The 13,671-nt window shown below is 56.5% G+C and overlaps 4 non-coding genes across 4 annotated transcripts; 1 reads left to right on the top strand and 3 right to left on the bottom strand.

Annotated features, from left to right (window-relative positions):
• The first annotated feature begins 1,996 nt into the window (after nucleotides 1-1,996).
• Nucleotides 1,997-2,068, top strand: TRNAQ-CUG (transfer RNA glutamine (anticodon CUG)). Its single transcript has one exon. It is a non-coding gene; the product is annotated as a tRNA-Gln (tRNA).
• Nucleotides 2,069-8,442: 6,374 nt separating this feature from the next.
• TRNAQ-CUG (transfer RNA glutamine (anticodon CUG)) lies at nucleotides 8,443-8,514 on the bottom strand. Its single transcript has one exon. It is a non-coding gene; the product is annotated as a tRNA-Gln (tRNA).
• Nucleotides 8,515-9,637: 1,123 nt separating this feature from the next.
• Nucleotides 9,638-9,709, bottom strand: TRNAM-CAU (transfer RNA methionine (anticodon CAU)). The gene has a single exon. It is a non-coding gene; the product is annotated as a tRNA-Met (tRNA).
• An 800-nt stretch (nucleotides 9,710-10,509) lies between these two features.
• On the bottom strand, nucleotides 10,510-10,591 carry TRNAS-AGA (transfer RNA serine (anticodon AGA)). The gene has a single exon. It is a non-coding gene; the product is annotated as a tRNA-Ser (tRNA).
• Nucleotides 10,592-13,671: the final 3,080 nt, after the last annotated feature.

The following is a 13,671-nucleotide window of genomic DNA, read 5'->3' as shown; positions in this document are numbered from 1 at the left end:
GGCACGCGTCCCTTTTGGGCTGCGGGCAGCTGACCAGGGGCACGGGGAGCACCATGGCACACGTGTGCCATGGACAGCAGCTGCAGCTGCCCCAGGGCTCCTGCACTTGCAGCCCCAACAATGAAGAAGGGAAGGGCAAATGCAGATGGCACCTGGAGCTGAGCATTTCATCACCTCCTGGAGCTGAGCATTTCATCCCCTCGCAGTGGCACCAAGTGTTAAAGGCAAGGAGCTTCAGCTTGACAACCTGCTTGGCACCAAGTGGCCAGAAATCCGAGCTTTTGCTTCAGAGTACCCATGAGGAGCATGGAGCTGAGGCAGCAGAATTTGCAGAGCAAAAAGAGGAGAATTGTTTCTGGTGGCAGTTCCAAGCCAAGGCAACCCATGTCCCAGGTTGGCCATCAAAGATCTGAAGTGTCGGGCAGGTGCAGTGTTGCCGGGTGCCGGGAGCAGATGTGTATTTGTGGCGAGGGCTGCAGGTGTGAGGATGTGTGTGGATGTCAGGTGGGCTGATGGATGGCAAGGCTGCAGGCTGTGTGCAGGGGTGTGTTGAGCAGGGGCAGGGGCAGGGTGGGTGTGGAAGGAGCAGGGTGTGTGCAGGGGTGTGTGCGGGAGGTGTGGGAGAAGGGCAAGGGCAGGCGGTGGAGGTGCCGAGCACAGGCTGAAGGGAGGTGCATGGTGAGGGTGTCTATTTAGTGGGGTGGGGGAGGCAGATCAGAGAGGAAGGGAAGGAGTGAGGGGCAGCAGTGGCGGGCAGCGTGAGGCTGGGCTGAGGGCAATGGCAGGCAGGCCTGGGGAGGAGCAGAGTGGCGCAGCGGGAGCGTGCTGGGCCCATAACCCAGAGGTCGATGGATTGAAACCATCCTCTGCTAAGGTGCTTTTTTTCACTCAGGCTGCCTTGCCCAACAACTTGGACCCTGCTTGGCCGGCCCCAGCTTTCTGGCCAACGCTGGCCACAGCCTTCCTCTGGCCTCTACACCGGCTACCTGCTTTTAGTAAAACCATAAAACTTGTATAACAGCACCTGGCCTCTCCTGGTCCCAAAGAGCGCGGACCATGCCCTCCACAAGTTCTTCTTCCACAGAGCAGCTGAGCCGCTGCTCCTGCTCCCCTCAGCCGGGATCCTGCCCAGGACACCAGGGACCTGCCAGCCCAGCAGGCACCCGCTGGTTGTGAGCCAGGTCAGCCTTGGCAAAAGCCGACTGCAGGCGCTGCTCTGGATCCTGCAGAGACTCCCGGAGAGTGGTGAGCCAATGCAGCCGGGTGGGCAGGGAACCTTGTGCTTCTCCACACCTGGGCGTCAGGCTGGGGCTGCAGTGGGGCTGAGGCACTGAGTTGCCTTGTCCTTGCTTTGTCTCCAGCCATGCTTTGAGCAGGCACTTGGACTTGCGTCCTCCTGGGACGCCTTGCAGTCAAGTTCCTTGTGAGAGGGAAGAGTTGGCAGAGCAGGTTCTGCCCTCCCTGCTGTGCAGCATAGGCAGTGAGTGAAGTTCTTCCTCAGAGGAAGTGGAGGTCAGTCATTGGCGCGCCCTTGTTGTGTCACCTGTGCTTTGTCCTTGGTGCTGCAGCCCCTGTGCTGGGTTCAGCAGAGGGTCTTTGTAGAGCTTTGGTAGAGATGGGGCAAAGTTAGCCTCCGCATAGTCCTTAAGGAGCTGGAGGGGGTTGGTCTGGAGAAGAGAAGGCAAGGGGGCTTGTGGTGTGTGAAGGTAAGTTGGGAAGGTAAGTTTGCCTGCGTGAGAAAGGGCTTGTTGCAATTTGGGAAAGGGAAGATTTTGCGTGCTTTGAAGCGCAGCAGTTGTAAGAGAGGGCGCGTGAGGGTCGCAGGGAGCTGTGCTGCTGCGCTGAAGGGCGGCGCGATGGGAGAGGGTCTGTAGGGCGTGCAGGAAGGCTGCAGCAGGTGTGAGATGTGCAGAGCAGTGGAGAGGCAGGCAGGCTGAGCTGGGGCCATAAGGCTGAGGCAGGCTGAGCACAGGGGGCCCAGGCAACCTGGGCAGGCGGTCCTATGGTGTAATGGTGAGCACTCTGGACTCTGAATCCAGTGATCTGAGTTCAAATCTCAGTGGGACCTGAGCCTTTTGGTTGCCTCAGCTTGCTTGCCCTCACCATGCCTACACTCTCACCCCTCTCCTCTGCTGCTGCTTCCCTTCTGCACTCTTCTCGCAGCAAGCACACAGCACACACAGCACCTGAGCTGCAGAACTCCCACTCACAATGGGCCAGGCACAGGACTCTGCTCTGCCACCACTGCCTCCTCCTGTCTTGGATGCATCTCACTCCGGACACTGGGCTACACGCTCTGGGCACCTGTTTCCACCTTCAACCATTCCCACAGGAACAGCAGCTTACTCCGTGTGCCAGTACTTGTAGGCCCACTGCTGTGAATGTCTCCTTTCTTACTCCTTTCCTCTGCGGCTTCTTTTCCTCTTTTCCCTGCCTATCCCTTCCTATTGCTCTGCAATCCATTCCGGGAGCTCTACCAGCATTGGGCAGTGCCCCATCATTGGGGTTCCATTTGTTTCCATGGGAGAGGGAAGGATCTCCCTGGCAGAGCAGGTGGGAGGTGAGGGAGGAGGAGAACAAAGGACCACGACTCTCCAGCAGTGCTGCACAGAGGCTTTAATGAGAAGGAGCAAAAGCGGCGGCACAGAACAGAGACCAAGGAAGAGGTGTGGGGGGCCAGGGAGGGCAAGAGATGGGCCCATTTGCCAAGGAGAAGGGGGATGATGCCCCAGCCTCAGCAGATCTGACCTCAGCAGCGGGGGAAAGGCAGACACAGGCCTGAGCCCCCCAGGCCAAGGGAGCCCCCAGAAGAGATGGGAACCCCCGCGGTGCTGAGGGAGCTGCCCACAGCAGCTGACAGAGAGGATCCCACGGCTGTGCTCTGAGGGAAGGAGGTGAGGATGGGGCCCGGCATGGTCACCACCACCGGCGAAGGCTCGATGTACACCATGGAGTCAGCGCAGCGGGCGTTGCAGGGCTCAGTGCAGCTGCTGGCAAGGGGCGTTGGGCCACAGGGGCCGCAGGGCCGGGGGGGACAGGGTCTGCAGCAAGACATCTCTCGGTGCGGGAGGCAAGGCTGCAACACAGAGCAGGGAGCGGCACCCGGCCTCAGCATCGCTCTGTCTCTCTGTCCCTCAGCTCTCCCCAGGGACACATTTGGTCTCCAAAACACACTCTGTGCCCACAGCTCCCACCACCCTCCTGGTGCCCTCCCAGTGGCACGGCACGGGAAGGCCGCCCCACTTCAGCAATAGGAGCCAGCCCAGTGGCTTTAAGGGCCCTGTGGAAAGACTGGTCACAGCCCATCTGCAGAGCAGACATGGCTGTGTCAGACAATGTCCCGGCGTGCGCCGGCACATTTTGTTACACCACGGCAGGTGCAAATTCTGCTGGGCACATCCCCCTGAGGCTGAGCCCCATTGATCCCCTTCTGCTGGAACAAAGCCCCCTCTTCCCAGCTGGCCCCAGCCCCCAGCATGGAAAGGCTGACAGCCCTCCAACAGTTCTGTGCCAGGGCCACGCTCAGGCTGCCCAAGGATCAAGCCGGGCAGCCTCCATGAGAGCAGCTCAGCCCACAGGGAGGGATGGAGCGGGCTCAGGCTTACCTCGTTCCTCGAGGAAAGGGAGGCCAGAGACCAGGATGCAGAGCCTGCAGCAGAGCAGCCTTTTATGCTGGGTCCCAGAGCCCTGTGGGGCCACAAACATTCCTTGTTTGTGAAACATCCAAACTCCTGGGAGTGGCCACTTGCCAGGCCTCGCTGATGATCGGGTCCCTGCCTCTTTCATCTCAGGCACTTTTCACCAATTTCACAGCACCCGACTTGAAAATGATTCATGTGTGTCCCAGCTTCCTAAGGCAATTTCATTTGGAGGTCCCAAGCCAGTGTATAAGGTGTATTGAACAGTCTTTGTGTGGTGTCTCTAAGTTTCTGTTATTTGCCCTTTCTGATGTTTAATTGGGCTCCAGTTACAGTTAAATTCAGCCATGAAGTGATACCCAGCTCATCTCTCAGGAGCTTTCAGTGCAGACACTCAGGCTCATTGTGAGAGTCATTTCTTCCATGGGTCATCACAGACCTACAGAAGACTGAGGGTCACTTGAGGCACAAAGTCAACACTGCACAACCCCATAGTGGGGAAGGGACCCAACTCTGCAGGGAGGTGGCAAAGCTCAGTGGAAGGGAAGTCCATGTTCACCTGAAAGGATGTCCCCTGCAGGCCTGAGTGGCAGCCATGGGGAACTTGCTGACAGTCACAGGCTGTGCCACAGCCTGGTTTTGTGATCAAAGAGATGCTGTGTCCTTCCCTGAAACAGACCCACAGCCACACTGACCTGCTTTACTCAGTGTGCCCATCCCAGGGGCAGAGACCTGGCTGGTGGCTTTGGGGAAAAGGCTGAGGGCAGGGAGCCCATGGCTGTTTTTTCTGGGTCTGGCATGGGGTTTCCCATTCCATGCATTTTACATTTCAAAGGGACACTGGATCAGTCTCCCAGGGCAGAAGAGTAGGTGTCATTGTGATGTGGAAGAGCTGGGAAAATCCCTGAGCTCCAGGCAAACCTGAGTCACCCAGTGTGGACTTCAGTGGACTGGCTGCCACAGACTCAGGTGCTCAAGGGATAACAGAGCTCATACCCTCAATGTTCTGCTGCCATGAAGGATATTTCCCCACCTTGTGTTCCCAGTCAGGGATCGCCTGGTGCTTGTCTGCAATCTCCTGCATTTGCTGTCTCCCAAGGCAGGGTCTTTTGGTGGCAGCTCAAGGACTGTAGTGACCCAGAGTACCCCACATCAACCCCAGAAGGTCTGTGTGGAGCTCTGGAGGTCTTGTGCTCCTATCAACTGCTCTGGGCAGATCACACTGCCCCAGTTCCTCAGCAGACTCTGGGCCTTGTCCTGCCGACTTCTAAGCACAGACACAGCTTGCAAAAGAGGTCCCTATCACTTGTACAGCTCTCCCAGGCCTGTCCCTTGTCCTCCCCCAGGGAACTCTGGGATTTCCTTTCTTGTCACTCGTGATTGCTGCCTCTTGCCCTGTGACAGTGCAGCTCTCAGGAGAGTTTGGCTTCATTCTCTCCTGCACTGCCAGGAGGTGATGGAGGCGGCAGCTCCATGTCCCCCTCTACAGCTTGCTCATCAGTGCAGGCAGCCTCAGTGTCATCTCCTGCTGGTCCTCCCCATTGAGGTCCTGGAAGGCTCCTCTGTAGGAGCCCTTTCCATCTCCTGGTGGCCTCCTGGGGGTGCAGGGCATCCCTGGAAGTGCTGCTCAGGAGACAGGGACCTGTCTGACAGTGGCAGTGTTCAGAGGACAATGGGACAAGGCCCACCATTTATGGAGGCCGCTGGGAAGTTTGTTCTTCTCAGAGAGGGAGCAAAGAACTTCCAGAGGTCTCTCCCAGCTTCCATTATCCTGGGTCACCCTGCATCCCCTGGGCCCTTGAGCAGCCACCAAATGGCAATGGCTTTTGCAAAGCTGCAGCAGCAGCACAGGATTACATGGATGTACAAGGTGGTACCGGACTGGTCCTAGAAGGTCTGCAAGTGCCCCTGACATAGGCTGACATTTTGGAGGAAAGGGGCCATTTGCTGTGGTATCCCTGGAATGCCTGAGTCCAGGGCACTGTGTGCACTCATTTCCACATCAGCATGATTCAGGTCTGCCTGAAGCTCATGGATTTTCCCAACTCTTCCACATCACAATGGTTCCCACAAGCTCTGGGAGACTGATCCAATATCCCTTTGAACTGTGCTATTAGGTGAATGGGCAAATGATGCCTGCCCCAGGAAAAGGGGCCATGAGCTTTGGGCTTCCTGCCCTCAGCCTCTGCCCCAAAGCTGCCATCCAGATCCCGACCTCAGGGCTGGACACAGTGAGCAAAGTGGGTCAGTTTGTGTTTGGGAAAATGGGTCAATTTGTCTTTCAGGGAGAGATGTAGGCATGCCTTTGATCAGTGTCCTACGTGTTGAATTCCTTGTTTTCTGGAGGATCCCCACTTCCCAAGCTGAGGTCAGAGCTCTGGTTGTCAAATGCCAAGGTCAGGGCAATCCCAAACCTGGACACAGCCTTGTAGGCCTTGAGTGGGTGGAGAGCAGCCCTGTGGAGGGGAACGTGCAGGTTCTGAAATACTGAACATGAACCTGCCCTGCCAGCTAGCAGCCCAGTGCAAAAATCCAATCTTATTCTGGGCTGCATCTAGAGCCGTGTGGGCAGCAGGTTGAGGGAGGGGATTGTCCTGCTCTACTCGGCTCTCCTGACACCGTACCTGGGGTACTGCCTGCAGCCCTAGGACCCACAGGCTAAGAAACACACAGACCTGCTGCAGTGGGTCCAGAGGAGCCACAAAGAGCAGCAGGAGCTGGAGCCATCAGCCTGTGAGGACAGGCTGAGAGGGTTGGGGTTGCATAGCAAAGAGAGGACAGGGCTCCCAGGAGACATTCAATTAAGAAAGGGAAGGATACCTGGCTGGGGTGTATAGGGATGGCTCAAGGGCCACTGGTTAAAAATGAAAGCTGGTGTATTTAGATTGGACATTGGGAGGGCATCTTTTTCTTGGAGACGATTGATACACTGGATTGGGCTGTGCAGAGAAATTCTAGAAGCTGTTTCAGGGGGTTTGAGGTAGATGATTTTAAGGTCCATTCCATTCCAAAGTGATTCTAAGAGTTATCACAGAATGTTGGTTTCTACAAAGAGGAAGAACAACATTTGAGATGAAAGAGGCAGGGACCTGATCATCAGCGAGGCCTGGCAAGTGGCCACTCCCAGGAGTTTGGATGTTTCACAAACAAGGAATGTTTGTGGCCCCACAGGGCTCTGGGACCCAGCATAAAAGGCTGCTCTGCTGCAGGCTCTGCATCCTGGTCTCTGGCCTCCCTTTCCTCGAGGAACGAGGTAAGCCTGAGCCCGCTCCATCCCTCCCTGTGGGCTGAGCTGCTCTCATGGAGGCTGCCTGGCTTGATCCTTGGGCTGCCTCAGCTTGGCCCTGGCACAGAACTGTTGGAGGGCTGTCAGCCTTTCCATGCTGGGGGCTGGGGCCAGCTGGGAAGAGGGGGCTTTGTTCCAGCAGAAGGGGATCAATGGGGCTCAGCCTCAGGGGGATGTGCCTAGCAGAATTTGCACCTACCGTGGTGTAACAAAATGTGCCGGCGCAGGCCGGGACATTGTCTGACACAGCCATGTCTGCTCTGCAGATGGGCTGTGACCAGTCTTTCCACAGGGCCCTTAAAGCCACTGGGCTGGCTCCTATTGCTGAAGTGGGGCAGCCTTCCCGTGCCGTGCCACTGGGAGGGCACCAGGAGGGTGGTGGGAGCTGTGGGCACAGAGTGTGTTTTGGAGACCAAATGTGTCCCTGGGGAGAGCTGAGGGACAGAGAGACAGAGCGATGCTGAGGCCGGGTGCCGCTCCCTGCTCTGTGTTGCAGCCTTGCCTCCCGCACCAAGAGATGTCTTGCTGCAGACCCTGTCCCCCCCGGCCCTGCGGCCCCTGTGGCCCAACGCCCCTTGCCAGCAGCTGCACTGAGCCCTGCAACGCCCGCTGCGCTGACTCCATGGTGTACATCGAGCCTTCGCCGGTGGTGGTGACCATGCCGGGCCCCATCCTCACCTCCTTCCCTCAGAGCACAGCCGTGGGATCCTCTCTGTCAGCTGCTGTGGGCAGCTCCCTCAGCACCGCGGGGGTTCCCATCTCTTCTGGGGGCTCCCTTGGCCTGGGGGGCTCAGGCCTGTGTCTGCCTTTCCCCCGCTGCTGAGGTCAGATCTGCTGAGGCCGGGGCATCATCCCCCTTCTCCTTGGCAAATGGGCCCATCTCTTGCCCTCCCTGGCCCCCCACACCTCTTCCTTGGTCTCTGTTCTGTACCGCCGCTTTTGCTCCTTCTCATTAAAGCCTCTGTGCAGCACTGCTGGAGAGTCGTGGTCCTTTGTTCTCCTCCTCCCTCACCTCCCACCTGCTCTGCCAGGGAGATCCTTCCCTCTCCCATGGAAACAAATGGAACCCCAATGATGGGGCACTGCCCAATGCTGGTAGAGCTCCCGGAATGGATTGCAGAGCAATAGAAAGGAATTGGCAGGCCAAAGAGGAAAAGAAGCCAATGTGCGAAGCAGTCAGAAGGGAGCAGTGGACAGGGGTTGGGCTTATAAGTAATGACACAGAGTAATGGCACACGGAGTAAGCTGCTGTTCCTGTGGGAATGGTTGAAGGTGGAAACAGGTGCCCAGAGCGTGTAGCCCAGTGTCCGGAGTGAGATGCATCCAAGACAGGAGGAGGCAGTGGTGGCAGAGCAGAGTCCTGTGCCTGGCCCATTGTGAGTGGGAGTTCTGCAGCTCAGGTGCTGTGTGTGCTGTGTGCTTGCTGCGAGAAGAGTGCAGAAGGGAAGCAGCAGCAGAGGAGAGGGGTGAGAGTGTAGGCATGGTGAGGGCAAGCAAGCTGAGGCAACCAAAAGGCTCAGGTCCCACTGAGATTTGAACTCAGATCACTGGATTCAGAGTCCAGAGTGCTCACCATTACACCATAGGACCTCCTGCCCAGGTTGCCTGGGCCCCCTGTGCTCAGCCTGCCTCAGCCTTATGGCCCCAGCTCAGCCTGCCTGCCTCTCCACTGCTCTGCACATCTCACACCTGCTGCAGCCTTCCTGCACGCCCTACAGACCCTCTCCCATCGCGCCGCCCTTCAGCGCAGCAGCACAGCTCCCTGCGACCCTCACGCGCCCTCTCTTACAACTGCCGCGCTTCAAAGCACGCAAAATCTTCCCTTTCCCAAATTGCAACAAGCCCTTTCTCACGCAGGCAAACTTACCTTCCCAACTTACCTTCACACACCACAAGCCCCCTTGCCTTCTCTTCTCCAGACCAACCCCCTCCAGCTCCTTAAGGACTATGCGGAGGCTAACTTTGCCCCATCTCTACCAAAGCTCTACAAAGACCCTCTGCTGAACCCCGCACAGGGGCTGCAGCACCAAGGACAAAGCACAGGTGACACAACAAGGGCGCGCCAATGACTGACCTCCACTTCCTCTGAGGAAGAACTTCACTCACTGCCTATGCTGCACAGCAGGGAGGGCAGAACCCGCTCTGCCAACTCTTCCCTCTCACAAGGAACTTGACTGCAAGGCGTCCCAGGAGGACGCAAGTCCAAGTGCCTGCTCAAAGCATGGCTGGAGACAAAGCAAGGACAAGGCAACTCAGTGCCTCAGCCCCACTGCAGCCCCAGCCTGACGCCCAGGTGTGGAGAAGCACAAGGTTCCCTGCCCACCCGGCTGCATTGGCTCACCACTCTCCGGGAGTCTCTGCAGGATCCAGAGCAGCGCCTGCAGTCGGCTTTTGCCAAGGCTGACCTGGCTCACAACCAGCGGGTGCCTGCTGGGCTGGCAGGTCCCTGGTGTCCTGGGCAGGATCCCGGCTGAGGGGAGCAGGAGCAGCGGCTCAGCTGCTCTGTGGAAGAAGAACTTGTGGAGGGCATGGTCCGCGCTCTTTGGGACCAGGAGAGGCCAGGTGCTGTTATACAAGTTTTATGGTTTTACTAAAAGCAGGTAGCCGGTGTAGAGGCCAGAGGAAGGCTGTGGCCAGCGTTGGCCAGAAAGCTGGGGCCGGCCAAGCAGGGTCCAAGTTGTTGGGCAAGGCAGCCTGAGTGAAAAAAGCACCTTAGCAGAGGATGGTTTCGATCCATCGACCTCTGGGTTATGGGCCCAGCACGCTCCCGCTGCGCCACTCTGCTCCTCCCCAGGCCTGCCTGCCATTGCCCTCAGCCCAGCCTCATGCTGCCCGCCACTGCTGCCCCTCACTCCTTCCCTTCCTCTCTGATCTGCCTCCCCCACCCCACTAAATAGACACCTTCACCATGCACCTCCCTTCAGCCTGTGCTCGGCACCTCCACCGCCTGCCCTTGCCCTTCTCCCACACCTCCCGCACACACCCCTGCACACACCCTGCTCCTTCCACACCCACCCTGCCCCTGCCCCTGCTCAACACACCCCTGCACACAGCCTGCAGCCTTGCCATCCATCAGCCCACCTGACATCCACACACATCCTCACACCTGCAGCCCTCGCCACAAATACACATCTGCTCCCGGCACCCGGCAACACTGCACCTGCCCGACACTTCAGATCTTTGATGGCCAACCTGGGACATGGGTTGCCTTGGCTTGGAACTGCCACCAGAAACAATTCTCCTCTTTTTGCTCTGCAAATTCTGCTGCCTCAGCTCCATGCTCCTCATGGGTACTCTGAAGCAAAAGCTCGGATTTCTGGCCACTTGGTGCCAAGCAGGTTGTCAAGCTGAAGCTCCTTGCCTTTAACACTTGGTGCCACTGCGAGGAGATGAAATGCTCAGCTCCAGGAGGTGATGAAATGCTCAGCTCCAGGTGCCATCTGCATTTGCCCTTCCCTTCTTCATTGTTGGGGCTGCAAGTGCAGGAGCCCTGGGGCAGCTGCAGCTGCTGTCCATGGCACACGTGTGCCATGGTGCTCCCCGTGCCCCTGGTCAGCTGCCCGCAGCCCAAAAGGGACGCGTGCCCGTAGTTGGCAGGATTCGAACCTGCGCGGGGAAACCCCAATGGATTTCTAGTCCATCGCCTTCACCACTCGGCCACAACTACCTGCTCCAGCCCTGCCCGCCCTGCTCATCACCTGCCCTGGGCCACCACACCCACACCCACACCTACGCACTTCTGCACAAGGCTCCTCTGAACAAACACTGCTTCACATGCCTCAAAATCGCTCCCAAGGACAGCAGCAAAAAACACTTTTCATATTCAACCAAAAAAGACAACAAACTGCCTTGGCAAGACTCACTCTCCTACTTACCCAACACTTAAGGCACAACAAGAGAAAACAACCAACCACAAAACAAAACCAATTCCAACCAATCCAAACAGAAATCAACTGACAGCTATCGAGAGGCAGGGGGCGGGGGGGTGAGTGCATGTGTGTTTTATGTCTATGAGGATGTGTGTGTGTGTGTTTGTATGTCTATGAGCATCTGTGTGTGTCTGTGACACACGACCGTGAGGGCAAGCATACCAAGCATACAAAGGAACACGGCCTAAAAGCTTTACAGCACTCAAACTTAACAGTATTTTAACTTAACTTGTACCTTAAAACTATTTAGTATCTCACTCTTAAAATTTGACAGAGGAAAAGCACTTCATACCATTTACCCTAACTTACAACTTCAAAGTTATACTTAGCAACCTAGCAAAAGAACAACACTAAGCACCATTTAGGTAACTCTATAGCTGGAACTTAACCTTACTGACAGGCCTAACTTACTTAGATCTCCAAGGTTCTTGAACATCTAAGGAAGCAGTGTTTCTCCCAGATTTGCTATAGCAAATACATGCAGACGTGCATGCACACAGACATGAAGAGTCGGTACAAGCAACATACCTGTGAAAAATTCCCCTCAGTGGGCAGTGAAACACTCACTTTGGATGCCTTTGCATCTCCCAAAGGGGGAAGGCTCAGGCCTCAAGGAGTGAGGGTATCAGCCCGGGACTCCTCCTTGTTGGGCAATCCTCCAAGTACAGCGACCCTGAGAGTTCACTGGCTGTGAGAGCCGGCCCACTCAGGGCCATTGCTGGTCACAGCCTGCTGCGGTCCAGGACAGCTCAAATGGTCTCATTTTGGGCCACTCTTTATAGGGTTGTAAGAGAGTGGGCTTTAGTCCTATCAAGGTTTCATCCTGGCCGCAATTTTTGCTGGCACTTTCTTTGCAAGTGTGAGAATGGGGATGTTGTGTTCGGGAAACAAAAATATTTTCCAAGAGCGGTCATTTTCAAGGGGAATTTTAAAAAGGTATATTTACACCTAAATACTGAGTGTGTATGTGTGTTTGTGCATGTGAGAGAGAGAATTGATAATGGTATGAATGTTGTAACTTTGAGTTTGAAATTATTTTCTTGCTGTGAATGTGGACCCAGTGGTGGCCAACACTATTGCGCCCTCTTAATATTGTATCGATGATTGTTTGCATACTATAAATGTCTCAATGCACAGTCTCCCTATAAAACATTAAATATTGATTTAAAATCAATATTCTATTTATGCTTCATCCATTTAGTCATAAACAGAGTGAACTTTTCAGTAACACACTGTTGAAGCCACACTGCCGACATCCAGGCATGAAAATAAGAGCTTTTCTCCTTTCCAGCCCACAATCCTGTACTCACACCATTGACACATCCCAACATCACTAAGAGAAGAGAGAAGATTGATTTTGCTGCGCTTTTGTGAAGAAGCTTTCGCAGGAATGACATGTCACTCCAAATATCTGAAATAATTCTCACAGGGCACAAATTGGCACCGGGCCCTGCAGGGCTGTGATCTCCAGGTTCCAGACTCAAGCTCAGTGACTGAGGTTTGGTGCTCTGGTGTAATTTCTGGGAGTTCTTAGTGCAGCTGCTGGTAAGCTCAGGACAGCAGCCAGTGCTCACCCTGGCAGAGCAGGTGGTAGGTGAGGGAGGAGGAGAACAAAGGACCACGACTCTCCAGCAGTGCTGCACAAAGGCTTTAATGAGAAGGAGCAAAAGCGGTGGCACAGAACAGAGACCAAGGAAGAGGTGTGGGGGGCCAGGGAGGGCAAGAGATGGGCCCATTTGCCAAGGAGAAGGGGGATGATGCCCCGGCCTCAGCAGATCTGACCTCAGCAGCGGGGGAAAGGCAGACACAGGCCTGAGCCCCCCAGGCCAAGGGAGCCCCCAGAAGAGATGGGAACCCCCGCGGTGCTGAGGGAGCTGCCCACAGCAGCTGACAGAGAGGATCCCACGGCTGTGCTCTGAGGGAAGGAGGTGAGGATGGGGCCCGGCATGGTCACCACCACCGGCGAAGGCTCGATGTACACCGTGGAGTCAGCGCAGCGGGCGTTGCAGGGCTCAGTGCAGCTGCTGGCAAGGGGCGTTGGGCCACAGGGGCCGCAGGGCCGGGGGGGACAGGGTCTGCAGCAAGACATCTCTCGGTGCGGGAGGCAAGGCTGCAACACAGAGCAGGGAGCGGCACCCGGCCTCAGCATCGCTCTGTCTCTCTGTCCCTCAGCTCTCCCCAGGGACACATTTGGTCTCCAAAACACACTCTGTGCCCACAGCTCCCACCACCCTCCTGGTGCCCTCCCAGTGGCACGGCACGGGAAGGCCGCCCCACTTCAGCAATAGGAGCCAGACCAGTGGCTTTAAGGGCCCTGTGGAAAGACTGGTCACAGCCCATCTGCAGAGCAGACATGGCTGTGTCATTTTGTTACACCACGGCAGGTGCAAATTCTGCTGGGCACATCCCCCTGAGGCTGAGCCCCATTGATCCCCTTCTGCTGGAACAAAGCCCCCTCTTCCCAGCTGGCCCCAGCCCCCAGCATGGAAAGGCTGACAGCCCTCCAACAGTTCTGTGCCAGGGCCACGCTCAGGCTGCCCAAGGATCAAGCCGGGCAGCCTCCATGAGAGCAGCTCAGCCCACAGGGAGGGATGGAGCGGGCTCAGGCTTACCTCGTTCCTTGAGGAAAGGGAGGCCAGAGACCAGGATGCAGAGCCTGCAGCAGAGCAGCCTTTTATGCTGGGTCCCAGAGCCCTGTGGGGCCACAAACATTCCTTGTTTGTGAAACATCCAAACTCCTGGGAGTGGCCACTTGCCAGGCCTCGCTGATGATCGGGTCCCTGCCTCTTTCATCTCAGGCACTTTTCACCAATTTCAC

This window comes from Molothrus aeneus, chromosome 10 (genome assembly GCF_037042795.1).
Source record: "Molothrus aeneus isolate 106 chromosome 10, BPBGC_Maene_1.0, whole genome shotgun sequence".
NCBI lineage: Eukaryota > Metazoa > Chordata > Aves > Passeriformes > Icteridae > Molothrus > Molothrus aeneus.
This window is presented reverse-complemented; position numbering and strand designations above follow the sequence as displayed.